Below are 5,847 nucleotides of genomic sequence, written 5' to 3'. Positions count from 1 at the left end.
GCGTGTTTGTTTTGGTGATTTGAAATATCAACATTGGCTACCAGAAATCACTTACCCCACCTTTAAGAGAATAGGGACAACCCTTTTAGACCATGCACCGGGCGCGCCGACCGTTTTTCCCGTCGTTAAATTAGCAAAAGTGGATTTGGACACGCCCTAAGTGCACCTGCACCGTGCGCTTTAGACCATGCGCTTAGATCGTTAAAATAGGGCCCTAGACCAGGTTTTAGTTGGTCAATTGCGCAGTCTATTTCAGTTGCTTCAAAATAGCAACGTGACAACAATGCACCTGAACACACCTCGTTTTCAGACCAGCACACCCATGAGCGCACAAATGCATTTGCTATTTAAACAACGTGGCGCAGGACGTGATAATGATAACTGCGTTGAGCTGAAACTAGCAAAAAACACTTGCGTCGTGCCTGGCGGCGCATTGCACTGGGTGTATGATAGGGCCCTTTGAGTTAAAAGTGAAATTACACAAATGCTTGATTGTCCAGCAGTGGATTTGTATAATGATTCCCCTTTAGTTCATAACCCTCTTAAATATACTTAAAAAAAAAATATTACAGAAAGTGAAACAACTAGCCCCGGTCACTCCTATAGCATACTATATTTATGTTCATGATACATAATAGCATGGGTGGCATTCCACTCCCTTAATTAAACTATTAAATCATAGGAAACAAAATGAGTCTATTTTCTGAAGGCATTAGTAAATAGAAAAATTTGATTGTTTTCAGAATAAAGACAGCTACCTATATTTGGACCATGAGCATTTTATCGTTTATTAGACTGATGCCATACAGTCACAAGAACTGACATAATTTTCTCTGTAATGGCCATATGTCTATTTGTCTTAGAAATATAGGAATAGTATTTTACGATAAATACACTTAACTCGGACTCCATCTCAGTGGCTCCATCCTCATGACCTGTTGTACTTACCTTGTCAAGACAGTCAATCAGTCATGCTAATGATTCTGAACGTATTTCTGATGCCTGTGGCATGACCTTATGGAAACTGCAGCTGCTTCAGTTTTTCCATTAGGAAAAAATAATCTGTCGTACAGGGTTAATGGATAAGGCCATAAGCTAAATAGATCAATAAATCAGAATTGTCATGGCAACTGACCAGCGGAGCAAATCTCCAGCCGCTAGCATTTGCGCTCTTGTAACTACTGTGACACCAGAAATATCAATAAACCAAACACTGGGTCGGCGCGGCCCAGTTTCTGAGCCTGTCTGGAGGTCAGAGCATTAGTCAGGCATTTACTGAAAAGCTGTGATTAGCACTATTGAAGTTAATTTGTTCCTACAATAGTGGGCCGGAGTCAAGGGGTGCCCTTACAGAGGGTAATAATTTATTCAGCGTTCAGAGGAATTACACAGCTCCAGTGTGCTTGTGTTCTCATTTCATGCCGAAAAAAGTGCCGCCTCGCTCTCTGACATTGTCTTATCTAACGAACACAGTTGTAATCCCCACTTCAACTTCCATCTCCCCCAACCGCCTCCCAAAACTACTTCACCAGCCATGCGTGACATAGGCTAGTGAATAGGAAAGTGGAGAAAAAGATAAAGAGAAAGACAGAGAGACTGATGTGTCTTGGTGGGTGTTGTTACTTGTGTTTACTATCCACCCCTAAAGTAAATGACCTTGTGTCATGTAGCACAGGCTGGGGATGTGCTGTTTGCATGCTTCATTTTCCTGATCTGCAGGTATTGCACTCATTCATTCCCAATGGCTACGCAATTGTATTAGTTTTTTCATTAAAAACAGCACCTCCTGCCAAGACCTCTGTTTGCTTCCTATTATCTTTTTGAAAGATCTCCCCTCAGGATTAGATGATCAAAAGCTGCCCAGCTGTTATGAGATCTTCTGCTTCAACCAATCAACTTTGTTGTACTATCAGTGGATGTGACAAAGTGACCAGCTTGCACAGTGGCATATTATTATTAAAAACACTGTGAATGTAACGTGGACGGAGGCACTATCACAACTAAAAAGAAGTAGAGGAGAAGAAGTTTAAAGTCCAGGTTAAAACAGTACAAAGACTTTTTTTTGTAATTTTATTCAATTTTGTTCTCTGAAAAGGGCTTGAAGGTGTAAAATGTTCTTATTTTGTAACCACAACATTTTCTAATGACCCTACAGGATCCGAGGTCCATGCACCATTTTATTCATTCAAAACTAAAAACCTTAGTTATGAAAAAGCTATTACAATAGTTTAGTGTAATTAAAAATTCCTCATATTTTACAATATTTGTGTGTACTGCTTATGAGAGAATCAAACTCTCCCCATACACAATGCTATTTGTGCAGAGCAGAGACTTGCTGCTATGTAGAACGTTCCATATCGGTCACTTATGTGGTTCTGTGGTGGTATTGAGACAGCCTTAGAAGACAGTTTCTAATATAATGAGTTGCCTTTCATTGCATTTTGGAACAGTGCAATTTATAGATTTCTATCGAGTATAGATTTCTTCAAACATTGATCTGTCAGTCGTTCCATCTCTACTTCCACTAATTCGTTGGACGCTAACCTGTTTTGCCGTCTCTGAATTAGTAACAACATAAAGACTCCTTTATGTGCTTTTAATTGCGCTGAAAGTAATCACTGTTTGGTTGCAACCTCCAGTAGAGCTTTTCCAACAGGGCTTCAATCTGTCAGACCACGAGCAGGATCAGAATCCCACAGGCCCTTCATTTAAATGAGGCGCTGTGGCCCAACCGCATTAGTTACACTTCATGTTGTGCTTCTCTTGCTGAGGTGCTGTATGGGAGCTGGCAGTGGAAAGAAATTCATTTCACCATATCCCACTGGCTATGCGCTCAGGCTCAAAATCAGTTTTGCCAGGTTAAGAGTCAAGTACCAAAAACCTAAGGGAATAGTTTATGTTTGGGAACATTTCTGAACAGATGTACTGGTTTCTTTATCACTGCTCAACTTTTAACAAGATCTCTCATCCTTTTAAACCTTTTCAGAGTTTTCGGGTGCCCCACATACATTACACCTTTCATTTTGTAAAAAGTGGTAGTGGTAGGAGAAATTGGCCAGGAACAATCATTCACACTGCTGCACAGCAGTCTATCACCTCTGGGCTGTATGTGCATGCTCACATAGCTGAACCACTTGTGCTGCTGTCCCACAGTTTCGTCGCAAACCCTGGGTTAAATCTGCCCCACCATCTACCACTCTGCATACTGTTGTATGCTCTCTTTGTTTTCACAGTAGAGCTGCTGAGGTAGACAGACAAATATTTGTGGAAGAGGTGCAAGCACTGGTTTGTTGTGAGCAAAATGGGTGAATAACAATGTTGTATCAGAGTTGCTTGTTGAATCCAGATTAGCAGATTTTTTAAATAACCCAAAAAGTGGTTAAAATTAACTTTTTACATTAGTTATCTTTTTTTTTGTAATAGAATATAATTATTTAATAAAGAATAAGTGTTTCTAAACACATACCACACAAACTTTTTGTTTGCGATACCTTATTTGTTTGCAATAGTATCCAATTAGAAATACATGGCTTACAAATAAATGAAATATTGATTTGTGTTATTATTTTATTAAATTAATGTTTTTGACATTGTGGCATTCTTACAAAATATTTCTATTTTAAATAAATGCATTTTTTTTACTTTAAATTCATGAAAGAATCCTGAAAAAATGTATCACAGTTTCCATAAAGTATTAAGGTGCACAACTGTTGTCAACACTGACAATAATAAGAAATGTTTCTTGAGCACTAAATAAGCATATTAGAATGATTTCTGAAAGACCGAGTGACACTAAGGAATGTAATGGCTGTTGAAAATTCAGCTTTGCTGTCACAGGAATCAATGACATTTTAAAATGTATTAAAATAGAAAGCAGTTATTCAAAATTGTAACAGTATTTAACAATATTACTTTTTTACTGTATTTTTTATCAAATAAATGCAGCCTTGGTGAGCGTAAGATACTTTTTTCAAAAACATCAAAACATCTTACTAACCCAATATGGTAGTTGATATTAAATGTAAAAAAAAATATGTACATATATTAATATGTAAATAATGCAAGAAAATATAAATTATATTATATTATATTATATTATATTATATTATATTATATTATATTATATTATACTGTATGTGTGTGTACATGTAAAATTTATTAGAGTTGAAAATATTTATTATGTACAGACTGTGGAGCTCTCAAGGTACAATGTTACTGTGGACCACGGTCATTATTCAGAAATATTTCAGATTTAGTCAGCCTATCAGAATCAAGTATTCCAGAGATGTGTGCAGTGAATCTATATATAACAAGTGTTTTGCTCAGTGGCCCCTGACCTCTGCATTACTATTCCTGCTGTGAATTGTGCTGGTGTGACTTTGGGGTCAGATTTGGTGCACACTCCACATTCCACACTGATTGGTGGAAATGGTGTACTCTTGCTTGAAATTCGTGTATAGCCCGACACTGAAAACTGTGTATTGCTTCATTATTAATTAGAGACAAAGTTTGAGCTGCACAAACCCCCTTTGGTTTTCAATCTCAGCATCTTTTATTTCCTTACAAATCCCACTGTTTCTGCCTTGACAGACGTCTTTATTTCACACAGTGCCAGCTGCTCTTTCAAACTACGCTAGTCTCTTTTCTTGAGGTAATGTTCTTTCTATGTTTTCCCTGAGGTTATACTTTGTTCAAAACTTTCATTATGAAACTGAAAGATGTCTGTGAAAACCGATAGTGACGTTCTCATATTCATATTCACTCAATCTCCACACGGCAGACCTGTAGATTGCACAGACATGCTGAGGCTGTTCTGAGTCACTCTTCCTCCCAGTATGTTTCGTAAGTTCCTGCAGATGTGACCGGCCCTATTGCTCCACGCTCGTGACCTGTCTACCTGCTAATCAGCCACCTGCTGGATTTCTACCCGGGTCTCTGCACGGCTTCTTTCACAGCCATTCTCGCCCCCTCGCCTCAGAGTCGGACAGCTCTGCCCAAGCAGTGCTCATCTCTGCCTCCATGTTCTGTCCGCTCTTAATCGCCCACACAGTGTCTGCAGGTTGACACACTGAGCTGGTGAGAGCCATCGCTAAGGGATGTCATCTCCCACCCGCAAGTCACACCACAGGCCCTTCAGAGACACCGAAGCCTTTCTGTGCTCTTGTGTACATGTAACATGTGACATACCGCAACATCTACAACATGTTCATTTGCCAGTCACCCTGTCCCTGGCTGTCTCATCCACTCCTGTCTCACACCTTCACTAGTTGTACCTTTCGTTACATCATCATGACTCCCAGCACTTTTCCAGTAATATCATCTAGAATGACTTCACTCCATCTTCTCTTCATCCCTTACTCTCACTGAGCTCCCATCAGTGTCTCGCTCTCTCAGAGTGGGTGCTCGTCGTCAGACTCAGGCTTTGGGATTATGCAAATTGAACTCCAGCCTGTTCACACCTGGGTGCAATGGGGCATGAAACGGGGAGTGCACTCGCTGCAAAACTTTTCACTGTTTTTGTATTCAGACAGAGAGAGGGAGGAAGAAAATAATTTTCCTTTTTTAACAGTTACTGTATGTAGCTTCTTTAAATTGTTGGATGTTTTTCTTTATTTAAAAAGCTATCATATGATTTAAATAGCACTGAGATTCTCTACATCTTTCAAAATCTTGCTTTGTTTGAGCATTAATAAAATATAGAGACAAAACCCTTACTGTGAGCTAATGAGTTTTGTGCTGTTGGATATTGTTTATGTGGTTTCTTAGGCACTCCAGGCTATACTTTTTTCTGCTGAACAAAATTGATCAAACTATATAAATAATATAAAATAAAGGGATATATATATA

The 5,847-nt window shown here is 38.9% G+C and overlaps 1 pseudogene; it reads right to left on the bottom strand.

The window, feature by feature from the left end:
* LOC107680338 (glycine receptor subunit alpha-4-like) overlaps nucleotides 1-5,847 on the bottom strand; it is a 39,320-nt pseudogene that overhangs the window by 32,803 nt on the left and 670 nt on the right.

Source organism: Sinocyclocheilus anshuiensis, unplaced genomic scaffold (assembly GCF_001515605.1).
Source record: "Sinocyclocheilus anshuiensis isolate Anshui unplaced genomic scaffold, SAMN03320099.WGS_v1.1 scaffold1442, whole genome shotgun sequence".
Lineage (NCBI taxonomy): Eukaryota > Metazoa > Chordata > Actinopteri > Cypriniformes > Cyprinidae > Sinocyclocheilus > Sinocyclocheilus anshuiensis.
The sequence above is the reverse complement of the archived record's forward strand: the minus strand, read 5'-3'. Positions and strand labels throughout refer to the sequence as shown.